The sequence below is a fragment of the Lolium perenne genome, chromosome 4 (assembly GCF_019359855.2).
Source record: "Lolium perenne isolate Kyuss_39 chromosome 4, Kyuss_2.0, whole genome shotgun sequence".
In the NCBI taxonomy this organism is placed as follows: Eukaryota; Viridiplantae; Streptophyta; class Magnoliopsida; order Poales; family Poaceae; genus Lolium; species Lolium perenne.
Genome location: NC_067247.2, coordinates 210,901,637 through 210,914,600, shown reverse-complemented (window position 1 = coordinate 210,914,600; position 12,964 = coordinate 210,901,637). Strand labels below are relative to the sequence as shown.

General features: G+C 45.5%; 1 long non-coding RNA gene across 1 annotated transcript; it reads right to left on the bottom strand.

Moving 5' to 3' along the window:
- Nucleotides 1-7,955: 7,955 nt before the first annotated feature.
- Nucleotides 7,956-9,602, bottom strand: LOC139838817 (uncharacterized). The gene is made up of 2 exons (XR_011756681.1): nt 9,508-9,602; nt 7,956-8,232 (listed from the first exon to the last, which is right to left on the bottom strand). It is a non-coding gene; the product is annotated as an uncharacterized lncRNA (long non-coding RNA).
- Between the last annotated feature and the right edge of the window lie 3,362 nt (nt 9,603-12,964).

Below are 12,964 nucleotides of genomic sequence, written 5' to 3'. Positions count from 1 at the left end.
ACGAAGGCTATAAGTAGGCGGAAGGGCAGGGTTGGAGGCGGTGCGAGGGGCCCACACCATAGGGCGGCGCGGGCCCCACCCAGGCCGCGCGACCCTGTGGTGTCGGCGGCTCGTCGCCCCACTTCGTATCCCCTTCGGTCTTCTGGAAGCTTCGTGGAAAAATAAGACCCTGGGGGTTGATTTCGTCCAATTCCGAGAATATTTCCTCTGTAGGATTTCTGAAACCAAAAACAGTGAAAACTGACAAGCGGCTCTTCGGCATCTCGTCAATAGGTTAGTGCCGGAAAATGCGTAATAATGACATAAAGTGTGTATAAAACATGTGAGTATCATCATAAAAGTAGCATGGAACATAAGAAATTATAGATACGTTTGAGACGTATCAATCACACAAACTTTCAGTAGCATAAAACTCCAGATCGCAACGAATTGGAGAGTTGGGATTATATAGTTTTGCATAGCAAACAACTAAGAACTAGGGTTTATCTTAAACGTGGTCTAAAGAAACTTGTGGGGCATCCTGGACACTTTTATAGGCGTCCGGGACGACCTCAGGTCGAAAAGATACAAAAATAACCGACCCAGAATAGATCTGGTCGAGACAGACTCGGACTCGGCCGGTCTGGGGGCCGGTCTACTGGGCCTGGGACCGGGCTGGCCGGCTGAAGCCGGGCCAGGGATCGGGTGCCGATCGGACGGGCTGATTTCGGCTCAGTACCCCACCCGGTCTGCATCAGCAGATCGTCCGGTTAGCGCCGGGGTGCGGCCGGCGTGCCGCCCGGTCGGATCGGGCCAGGGACCGGGCGCGCCGGCGTGGCGGCCGGTCTGAATGGGTGCTGGGCCGTCCTGGACTGCGTCTTCCCCTCTTGCGCATGCCTCCCGCTCCTCCCTCGCGTGTCCATGGGATTTCTTCATGTCCAGCTTCATGTCTAGCTCCACGTCCATCTTGACGTCCTTCTTCACGTCCAGCTGCTCCTCTCCTCCTCGTGTGATGCTTGTCTCCTCTTCATAACTGATGATACATAAGTAACAGGACTTAGGTAGTATAAAGTTCCCATCAATCAACGTATCATTTAGGAACAAATTCACCTGTTGTTTAAGTAGCTTCGCATGAGCCCTTGTAATAGGTCCAATCCGAACTTCATTGGACTTGAGCTTCACAGCAGGTTCATCTTCAGTTGGTAATGACAGAGGTAGTAGTGAGGTAGGGATGTTCTCATCATCTCCCCCCCTTCAAAAGGCGTCGACCTCGATGCTCCAAGGTCTTCTCCGTCATATGGTGTCAAATCAGCCACATTGAAAGAATTACTGACACCAAACTCATCAAGTGGAAGATCTATCGAGTATGCATTATCGTTGATCTTGGCAAACACTTTGTAAGGACCAGCACCACAAGGAAGCAACTTGGACTTCCGTAGCTTCGGGAACCTATCCTTGCGAAAATGTACCCAGACCATATCACCAGGCTTGAACAATATCTCCTTGCGCTTCTTGTTCATCCTTGCAGCATTGCTCTTGCCTTTCTTCTCTATCAACTCTTTAGTCTTCACATGGATCTTTCGCACAAAATCTGCCCTCTTGGATGCCTCCATATTAACTCTCTCATGTATGGGCAAATGCAACATGTCAAGTGGAGTAATGGGTTTGAAACCATACACCACCTCAAAAGGACACAACTCCGTGGTAGAATGTACCGCCTTGTTGTAAGAAAACTCCACATGCGGCAAACACTCTTCCCACTCCTTCAGGTTCTTCTTGATCATGGATCTCAATAGTTGTGACAAGGTTCGATTCACCACCTCAGTTTGACCATCAGTTTGGGGATGACAAGTAGTGCTGAAAAGTAGCTTTGTTCCCAGCTTGCCCCAAAGTGTCTTCCAGAAGTAGCTCATGAAATTCACATCATGATCAGAAACAATAGTCTTCGGGACTCCATGTAGTCGAACAATCTCCCTGAAAAACAGGTTAGCAATATGCGACGCATCGTCGCTTTTGTGGCAAGCAATAAAGTGTGACATTTTAGAAAATCTGTCCACTACCACAAATATAGAATCATGGCCTCTTTTAGTACGCGGCAAACCTAACACAAAATCCATACTTATATCCTCCCATGGTGTAGTAGGTGCCGGTAAAGGAGTATACAAACCGTGAGGCTTCAGCTTGGACTTGGACTTGTTGCAAGTAATGCATCTCTTCACATACCTGTCCACATCCCGCCTCATCTTTGGCCAATAAAAGTGGTCAGCTAGCATGAGTAGCGTCTTCTCATGCCCAAAGTGACCCATCAATCCTCCAGCATGGGATTCCTGCAATAAGAGCAAACGCACAGACGATTCTGGAACACATAGTTTGTTAGCTCTAAACAAGAACCCATCATGTATGTGATATTTTTCCCATGCTTTACCAATAGCACACAAGCGATATGGTTCAGCAAAATCATGATCAGTGGCATACAAATCACGTAACACCTCTAATCCAGGAATTTTAACATCAATATGAGTTAATAGCATAGTTTTCCTAGATAGAGCATCAACAACAATATTATCTTTTCCCTTCTTATGTTTAATAATGTATGGAAAAGACTCAATGAACTCAACCCACTTAGCAAGACGCCTATGCAAAGTAGATTGAGCTTTCAGATATTTCAAAGCTTCATGATCAGAATGTATGATAAATTCTTTTGGCCACAAGTAATGTTGCCAAACCTCAAGAACTCTAATTAAAGCATACAATTCTTTATCATAGATATGATAGTTCAACTTAGCACCAGAAAGTTTCTCAGAAAAATATGCAATGGGGCGACCCTCTTGCATCAACACACCACCAATTCCAATACCACTAGCATCACATTCAATCTCAAATTGCTTATTGAAATCAGAAAGTGCAAGCAACGGTGCAGAAGTTAACAATCTTTTCAGTTCATCAAAAGCATGATCTTGGGGGACGCCCCACTCAAATGCAACACCTTTTTTAGTCAATTCATTCAAAGGTGCAGCAATAGTACTAAAATTGGGCACAAAACGTCGATAAAACCCAGCTAGACCATGAAAACTTCTTACTTGACTCACATTCATGGGAGTAGGCCAATTTTGAATAGCTTCAATTTTAGACACATCTACTTCTGCTCCATGCTTAGAGACAACGTAACCCAGAAATATGACATTATCTTTGCAAAATGTGCACTTCTCAAGATTACCATAAAGTTGATTAGTACGCAACACTTGCAAAACATGTCGAATATGTATAATATGATCAGATTCATTGCGGCTGTAGATTAGTATGTCATCAAAATACACAACCACAAACTTGCCAATAAAATCTCGCAAAACATGGTTCATCAGTCTCATGAAAGTGCTAGGTTCATTAGTTTAACCAAAAGGCATTTCTAACCACTCATATAAACCAAATTTTGTTTTAAAGGCTGTTTTCCACTCATCCCCTTCTTTCATCCTAATTTGATGATAACCACTACGCAAATCAATTTTAGAGAACAAAGCAGCACCACTCAATTCATCTAACATATCCTCTAGACAGGGAATAGGATGACGATATCGAATAGTAATGTTGTTTATCGCTCTACAATCTACGCACATACGACATGTACCATCTTTCTTAGGAACAAGAATAACAGGAACAACACAAGGACTAAGGCTTATGTAGATATAACCTTTGTCGAGTAGCGCTTGTACTTGCTTCTGTATCTCCTTCGTCTCTTCGGGATTCGTTCTATATGGCATCCTATTGGGCAGCGAAGCTCCTGGGATCAAGTCAATTTGATGCTCAATACCTTGCAATGGTGGAAGTCCTGCGGGTACCTCTTCCGGGAACACATCGCTGAAGTCCTGCAAAACATTAGAAACACCAAGAGGAAGAGGGGTCATGTCAAGAGCACAAGAGGCATGGCTGTAGGATCCTCACTAAATTCTCTCATATCTTGTTTGGTGGCTAATGAGACTAAGGAATTCACTCTCTCACTTTTCATTATATCACTCACGGCATTACAATTCTCTCGCCTATCTATAGATGCATCCTCCAAGTTTACTTCAATCTTCTGACGAGACTCATTGACAATTTGCTGTGGTGACATAGGCTGTAAGTTAATTTTCTTGCCCTTGAACTCCAAGTGATATGTATTGGCGCGGCCATTGTGTTGCACAGAACGGTCATAGAGCCATGGCCGGCCCAACAGTAGGTGACAAACCGTCATAGGAACCACATCAAAATCAATGAAATCCTTATACGGTCCAATCTCAAAATCAACGCGCACCATGTGGCTCACCTTCATCTCACCATTATTGCTCAACCACTGAATATAATATGGATGCGGATGCGGTAGATACTTTAGTTTCAGCTTGGCACATAACTCTTTGCTTGCTAGATTGCGACAACTCCCGCCATCAATAATGACCTTGCAAGCTTTATCAGGACCAACAAGTGCCTTTGTTTGGAACAAATTGCAGCGCTGTGTAGATGCACTTGACTGCACATTAAGAACACGCTGTGACACAACAATAGTTTGAGCTTCAGAAGGATAAGCATCAAAACCATCACTGTCATAATCATCCTCATCTGGAGCATTTGGATCAACATCATCTCCAGTTTCATACTCATTGTCCTCATTAATAATCATAACTTTGCGGTTAGGACAATCTCGCTTGAAGTGACCCTTGCCACCACATGTATGACAAGCCATATCGCGATTGTGCGTTGTTGACATATTAGAACTAGTTCCACTTGCTGCAGGAACGGGCTTCTTTGTGTTGGACAGATTGGATACCGGCTTGCTAGACGAAGTAGAAACATCCGCAGGGCGCGTTGATGTCGCCGTAGAGGGGGGCGTCCTAGGCGTGTAACGCCCAGCTCCTGTCGCACGACCCCTCATTTGCACTTCTTCAGCCAACTGTGACTCAGCTTCTCTTGCATGATGTAGTATCTCATTCATAGTAGCGTAGTTGTGATGACGCACAATGCCCTTGATGTTAAACTTGAGACCATTCAGAAAAAGATGTAGCGTCATCTCAAGAGACTCACGGACACGGGCACGCTGCATAAGCATCTCCATCTCGATGTAGTAAGCATCAACCGCTATAACACCTTGCTTCAATTGGGTCAACTTGTCAAATACGGAGCGCAAATAATTGGTAGGAACAAAGCGAGCTCTCATTGCCGCCTTCATAGCACGCCATGTAATAATAGGCAGCTCACCATCATTTTCTCGAGCACGAACAAGTCCATCCCACCAACGCAATGCATATCCATCAAATTCAGAGGAAGCAAGCTTGATCTTTCTATCTTCAGTATAGTCAGGATGTAAACGCCATAATCTCTCAATCTTCAGCTCCCATGTGAGATATTCCTCAACATCAGTACCTCCTTCAAATCTGGGAATTGAGAACTTGGGTTTACCCAAACCATCTTCTTGTTGTTGTGGAACACGTTGGGCTCCGACGGGGACAAAACCACGACCACGGAATGCGTCACCAACGCCACGTCCAAGACCACGACCAACACCACGCCCTTGAGCATTAGCAGCATCGGCATTGTCACCTTGCACACTGCCATCTTCATCAGGTGGTGGTTGTTGTTGTTGCACCATAGTACGTATCTCTCCAACAGCATTAGTCAGAGTTTGTATAGATGCTTGAAGAGTCGTCATCGTTGCTTGAACGGTGTTAACCGCTGTAGTAGCCTCATCGACCTTCAAGTGGACACTCTGGACATCCTTGTCCAATGCCTCATTAGCAACACGGATTTCATGTTGTAGGTGATCACGGAGTGCCTCATACTCCAACCAAGTAACTGTAGCAGTTGGATCCTTCTTCTGCATCACATCAACATCCTCAGCAGGCATGATTAGTAGGTTAGTGCACTAAACAAAAATCTTTGGTGGCACTCTCACAACTCACTCAAAACTGATAAGAAAGGTAAATCTTACCGCTCCAAAGTGAATTAGTATTGCTTACCAACTTGGATTGACAGACTAGTGCACGGATGTGGCAAAGCGAATATCAAGGGTATACAAGCAAATCACACGACAAAGCAGGATATATGTGGGGCTGTAGGTGGGCTACCTATTTGCACCAATAACAAGCTCTAGCGCTGACCGTAGACAACCAATGATACTCACACAAGGCGATAAATGTGGCAATGCAACTATATGGATGAAAGGTTGCAATGCGCTCGAGAGACACTAGCAAAGCTCAACGTAACAGGCACAAGATTGCTCAACTATGGGTGATGTAAAGAAAACTTAGGCCTTCACTTGATTCTACTAGTACTTCACTTTTGTTTTTGTATTTTCGTTTTGTAACGCAGCTATGTAGCTCTTTTTTGCTTTTTTGAATTTTCTCCTTTTTTTTTGATTTTATGACTCAACTCCTTGATAACACAGCCAACAAGATATGCAAAGCACCAAAAACCTAACGAGCAGCCTGTTGAGCGGTAAAACTAGTCTCTTATGGGGAAGTTCCTAGTCACGTATATCGATAGGCTGTGTCTATGGTTGGGAACAAGCACACTGTACGCTATGTGGACTCGGAGTAACAAAAACTGAAACTAGATGATAATAGAGACTCAAACCCTAACAATACTAGATACAAGAAAAAGATACGCAAAAACAACTACGAAAATCAACTAAAACTTGAAATTAGTGCAATCTAAGGCTATGGCAAACCCTAACTCTAACTTTTTTTTGGCTTTTTCTGGATAGGAAAACACTCACAACTAAACTGTGAGGTGGATTGTGGATGGCTTACCGAGGAAATGCTGAAATCTGATACCAAGATGATAAGGGGTTGCCCGATCTTCTCAGTAAGCGATGGGTGGTGATGAACACGCGATGGTAGCAGCGGAGGGAATCGATGATATGAGGAGGGTAACTTGTATGACGCCGACGAAGTCTCTCGATTGATTCCTGTCGCCAATGCAACAGCTCTCAACCGCAACTCCACACACTTGCGCACGTAGCCGCCGACCACGAAGCGGTAGATTGCAATCTTCTAATCCCCAATGGAACAACAGATCACACAAACTTTCAGTAGCATAAAACTCCAGATCGCAACGAATTGGAGAGTTGGGATTCAATAGTTTTGCATAGCAAACAACTAAGAACTAGGGTTTATCTTAAACGTGGTCTAAAGCAACTTGTGGGGCGTCCTGGGCACTTATATAGGCGTCCGGGATGACCTCAGGTCGAAAAGATACAAAAATAACCGACCCAGAATAGATCTGGTCAAGACAGACTCGGACTCGGCCAGTCTGGGGGCCGTTCGACTGGGCCTGGGACCGGACTGCCCGGTTGAAACCGGGCCAGGGACCGGACGGGCTGATTTCGGCTCAGTACCCCGCCCAGTCTGCGTCAGCAGATCGTCCGGTTGGTGCCGGGGTGCGGCCGGCGTGCCGCTCGGTCGGACCGGGCTAGGGACCGGGCGCGCCGGTGTTGCGGCCGGTCTGACCGGGTGCTGGGCCGGCCTGGACTGCGTCTTCCCCTCTCGCGCATGCCTCCCGCTCCTCCCTCGCGCGTCCATGGGATTTCTTCATGTCCATCTTCATGTCCAGCTCCACGTCCATCTTGACGTCCTTTTTCACGTCCAGCTGATCCTCTCCTCCGCGTGCGATGCTTGTCTCCTCTTCATACGTGATGATACATAAGTAACATGACTTAGTGTAAGCCCCAGGAGTAGGAAAACCCAGAGCGCGCAGGTACGAGGGGTTTATGTGCATGAGGTCACTACAAAGGACCGTGAGGTCGCCTCGCATTCCCAAGCTTATGGGTAGGCCAAGCAACAGCTCGACACGCCCATGCACACAACACCCACCTCATAGGCTCACGTTAGGCTTTCCAAGCCTGAGTGCTTCACCTTCCTGTGCACTTCACACATACACGCACGATGCACATGATACAAGGGTAGAATACAGATTCAATATCACAACATGACCATCTACGACACAAAAGATGGAAATAAAGTTCATATATAGCAACGCTCTACTGAGCAAGATACAAATGACACGCAAAGGACACATGTCCCATCAATACATCATACATAAGATAGCAAAAAGTCTGGGTACAGACAAAATCCAAATGGGACTAAGAGTTCTGAAGATAACCAAGCGGGGTTCCATAACCAACAAGCCACATGCTGCTGCCTTAGGAACGATCCTGCTACGCAACGAAGTCGTCGTCCGTGAACTCGACAAAGTAGCCACCTGCGTACTGCTCATCATCTGTCGTACCTGTTTGTCAAAAAGCGTGTTCCGGAAAAAGAGGAAGAGAACGAGGGTAAGTACCGAATGGCACGTACTTGCGAGACAAGACCAGCTATGCTCGCTGGTGGGCGGTGTAAACTTTTCCCGGCTATATGTGGAGTTTAGCGGCAGCAAAGCAACTAACCAATAGAGACACACTACAACATTCGTCTATCAGAGAAGGTGAGAGAGTGCATAATCTAGCAGTTCTATACTCTGCAAACAATACCCAGCCAATGCGATCCCCCTTAGCCAAGAGGTACTAACAAGGCACTCACACAGTTGACAATTTTATATCATTCCATTATAATAGGGCTAACTTACTACGCAAGTAATTAGCAAGTTATTAGCGACAACATTAGGTGTAAGTTGTTCTATGATCGAGTTAAACAGTTCCAAGTCGTCCATAACCGCGGACACGGCTTATCGATAAGATTTACCCTGCAGGGGTGCACCAATGTTACCATACACGCATGCTCGAACCCGCATAGCAAGTGCGGAGTCTCACAACAAGACCGTTCCCAGATCAACAAGAATGACTAGGAGGGCCACCCGACTAAGCTACCCGAAATGAAGTTCGGCCGTACTCTGATGCGGACTCAGGGTTTGCGTTAACGGCTAGGCGTGCGAACCACACGCTTCGCTAAACGTTCAGCGGCGTACAGTACAGAAGTGAACACCCGAAGGCAATAGTAATAAACACCCGAAGGCAACAGGAAGTAAACACCCGAAGGCAACAGTAAGTAAAGCATGGCATACACGACATAGGCAAATAAAACCAAGGTTGTGGCCCCCTTTTCAACGGACTTGAGAAATGGTAATGGGTGATGGGGGGTCCCGATAAATCCTCCCACGAGTGGTTAGCGCGCTCAGTCTTAGAGACAGATAACATGAACTCGGGTCCTAGGGGACATTAGCAAGTCAAAGTTCCGATGCTTTCGCAAAGGGGCTCACAGATGCCTCTGCAATGTTATATCCCTTAGCAATTTTAAGTTGTGTTATCATCATCATTTTGAAAAGGTGCTACATGTGTCAACATCCCAACAAGATATTCCGAACATTTCGAGATATCAACAAAAACCCTAAACTCGCCTACGACTCGCACAGCTGGCAAACAACAACCAAAGGGTAGGGCGAGGAGGTGTATCTCGGACATATAGGTAACAGGTGGATAGGACACGGGACACAACATAATCGCAACATAAGGATAGCAATAGATCAAAATAGCATGTAAATGAAAAATAGGTGAAGGGGTGGGCTCGCCTGTCAGATCAGAGGTAGAAGCACCGACACGATCCTCCAGAGGGAAACTCGTACTCCTGCTCGAACTGCTCTGCGTCGGTGTCTACTCGAGAAGAACCAAATAGCACATACAAGGAAGATATAGCACAAAATCAATACAAGTATGCAATGCGCAATATGATGCATGAGGTGCAAGGGTTTCATACATAGCAAAATTAAGTGGGGTGTTCAAATATAGTGAGAAATAATGGAACACCCTCACATAACATTTAGTTCAAGTTTTGCAATTTTAATTTGATCGAACCAGATATGATGTCAATGATGCATGGCATGATGATATTTGAAATCCTCATGTTTTTTGATGAAAAAAGATATAAATTTTATGCAAATTGGAGTTGTAGAAAGAGAGTTATGAATTATGCCATATTACTCAAATTAATTCAGATTTTAATTATGTACAAATTTTATTTAATCAAAACCCAAAACTAAGTTCATAGTTGGATAGATCATGAAAAGTTGAGCAATGTAGATATCTCATTTGTCAAAATTGGATTTGTGAAAATGCATTTGTAAAAGATTTAAAAACCATTAGTGAGCAAAAAGCTGTAAAAGGAATTTAATTTGAATCTGGAGAGATTTTGGCGGGAGAAGAATTGCACCGGAATGGACTCTAGCCAGAGACACTGACAACTGGGTCCCACGCCAGGTCAGCATCCAACGTAGAGGAAGCAGAAAAAAGGATTGGGTTTTATGCGCCCAGGGGGAAATCGAACCCTGGTCTGCGCGATAGAGATCCCTGCTGTGTGAGTTTGAACAGATACATGACGCTGACAAGGTAAGGTTGTATCCGCGGTTAACTGAAAACTGAAAAAGAGATGACACTTGTAACTGAAGACGTGACACTGCAGGTGACTTTTGTGCACGCGTTTTAAAGCACTGATAACGAAGAATCTGGGAGACCAATTGAGGAACTCTCGACGAGTTGAGTAAGTGGAAGTATCCAGATTTCGAAAGGAGTTGGAGTGGCCCAAAGAGGAGCACCGTGGCGCCGGCGGTGAGCTTTGGAGAACGTGACAACGTCACAGCAAAATCTGAAAGTGCAGCAGATCTATTTCCTGTACCGATGTTTGATTGACCGTGGCGTCGCGCACAGACCTCAGATCTGGGTGACTCCAACACAAAAGTTGTAGATCTAAGTCAACGGTATGAAAAACGCGTGCTGGCGTGGTCAGAAACGCCGGAGAGATTGTCGGCAAGGAACCACCGTGAACAGATGAAAAAGGTACATTTTAATTTGTTTTTGAAATCGTTTTCTGCTTCGGATTTCTTCTCCCGTTGTTGATGCAGAGTAATGTAGGCATGCAGGGGAGAGGAGAGACGGTGCGGCTCACCCTAGGGCTCGTTGAAGAGGAAGGGTAGCAGAGGGAGACGCCGACGTTGAAGAAGAAGAGACGCCCGTGAAGTAGATGATGCAGAAGAGGTCGATCTCGTGCAGATCTTGATGTCCCAGGTTCCTTGAAGCAGACGAGGACGTGGAGGATGACACAGTGGCTCCGTTCCACGGATCAGGTGGGCGCGCCGGTGAACATGGCGATGACGATGAGGGTAGACGGTGGCACGAGGTTTTGTCTCGGTGGTGGTTTTCTTGCAGGGAAGGAAGTGGTGGCGCTGCTTGAGGAATGGAGGCAATCTAGGGTTACTGGTGAGGGTGCTGTTGCTTTTGAGAAGAAGAGGAGGACCGCGCGATGGAGCAGGTGGCGTCATGGCGCTCGTGGAGGTCGACGTTGCCTGATATGGCATGAAGCGTCGATGTGTAAAGGGGAAGAATGAGGGGCTCACGTACCGATTGAGGTAAGGAGGTATTGGGCCTCCAGGTGGGCTGCGGTGGTGAGAAGGAAAGGAGAGAGTTGGTGGGCTGGTGGGTTAGATTAGATGGGTTTAGCTAGTTAGGGTTTTTCTTTTCTCTTTATTTCTTCTTTTGAATTTCTATTTTTATTTTGTTTTCAAAACAAAACAATTTTATGAATTGAGAAGAAGTTGTTGTTTGGAAATGAGGAGAGAAGAGTATGAGAGGCACATCACCATACATGTGATGATGAGAAAGAATTAAAAGAGGGAAAAGGCATAGAGCTAAAAGAAGTATAAGCTCCATGATTTTATGTACAAAAATAATTTGGAAAAGCTTAGCAAAATAATCCATTCATTTGTGGTGGAGCATCTCCAATGCAAAGCAATGGCTTGCAACAACATAGGAGAGGAAGAGAGATTATAAGATCCACCAAATTTTGGATTTTTTTTGGCATGACCCTTTTGTTTTAGGGTTTAAGAGATGGGGAAGATGGTGTGTGCTTTTCTTGGAACATCACAAGAGTAAGGGGATGACCCAAGAAGAAGAAGGAAGAAGAACAACAAGCAAACAAAAGAAAACCAAGAAGGCAAATGCAATTTAGTAAACCAAGGTGATGATATGCATGAATGCAACATGATGGTATGAACAAAATGCAAGAAAGGTACAAAGGGGTCTATGTATTACTCTTGGGATGTTACAAACGCCCCCCTTGAAGGAATCGCGCCCCGAGATTCTCAGGAGGAAGAGAAAAAGGACGGGTACTCGGAACGGAGTTGATCTTCCCGCTCCCAAGTTGCTTCTTTATCAGAATGGTGCGATCACTGCACCTTGAGGAACTTGACAGAGTTGTTGCGAGTTCGGCGTTCAGCTTCATCAAGAATCCGAACGGGATGCTCTTTGTAGGAGAGGTCTTCTTGGAGGTCGATGGACTCGTGATCAACTGCACGGCCCAGATCTTTGAATCACTTCTTGATCTGTGACACGTGGAAGACATCGTGCACTTTGGAGAGCTTCTCAGGGAGTTGAAGGAGGTAAGCGACTTCACCATGCTTTGCTAGAACTTTGAAAGGACCAATGTATCTTGGCGCCAGCTTGCCTTTGATACTGAAGCGATGAGTGCCCCTCATAGGAGTAACACGAAGGTAGGCTTGATCACCAGGATGATATAACATATCACGGTGCTTGCTATCATAATAGCTTTTCTGCCGAGATTGTGCTATCTTCAGATTGTCACGAATGATTCGCACTTTTTCTTTAGCCTCGTTGATGACATCGGGGCCAAAGATTTGCCTTTCACCGGTTTCAGACCAGTTTAGAGGTGTTCTGCATTTGCGACCATAGAGAGCTTCGAAAGGTGCCATGCCCAAACTGGCTTGATAGCTGTTGTTGTAAGAGAACTCAACGAAAGGAAGGCATTCTTCCCATTTCATGCCGAAGGAGATAACATAGGCACAGAGCATGTCCTCGAGAATCTGATTGACTCTTTCGACTTGCCCATTCGTTTGCGGATGGTAAGCTGTGCTGAAGAGCAGATTAGTTCCCATAGCTTTCTAAAAGCTTGCCCAAAACTTGGAAGTGAAGATACTTCCGCGATCAGAGCTTATTTCCAAGGGAACACCATGAAGAGAA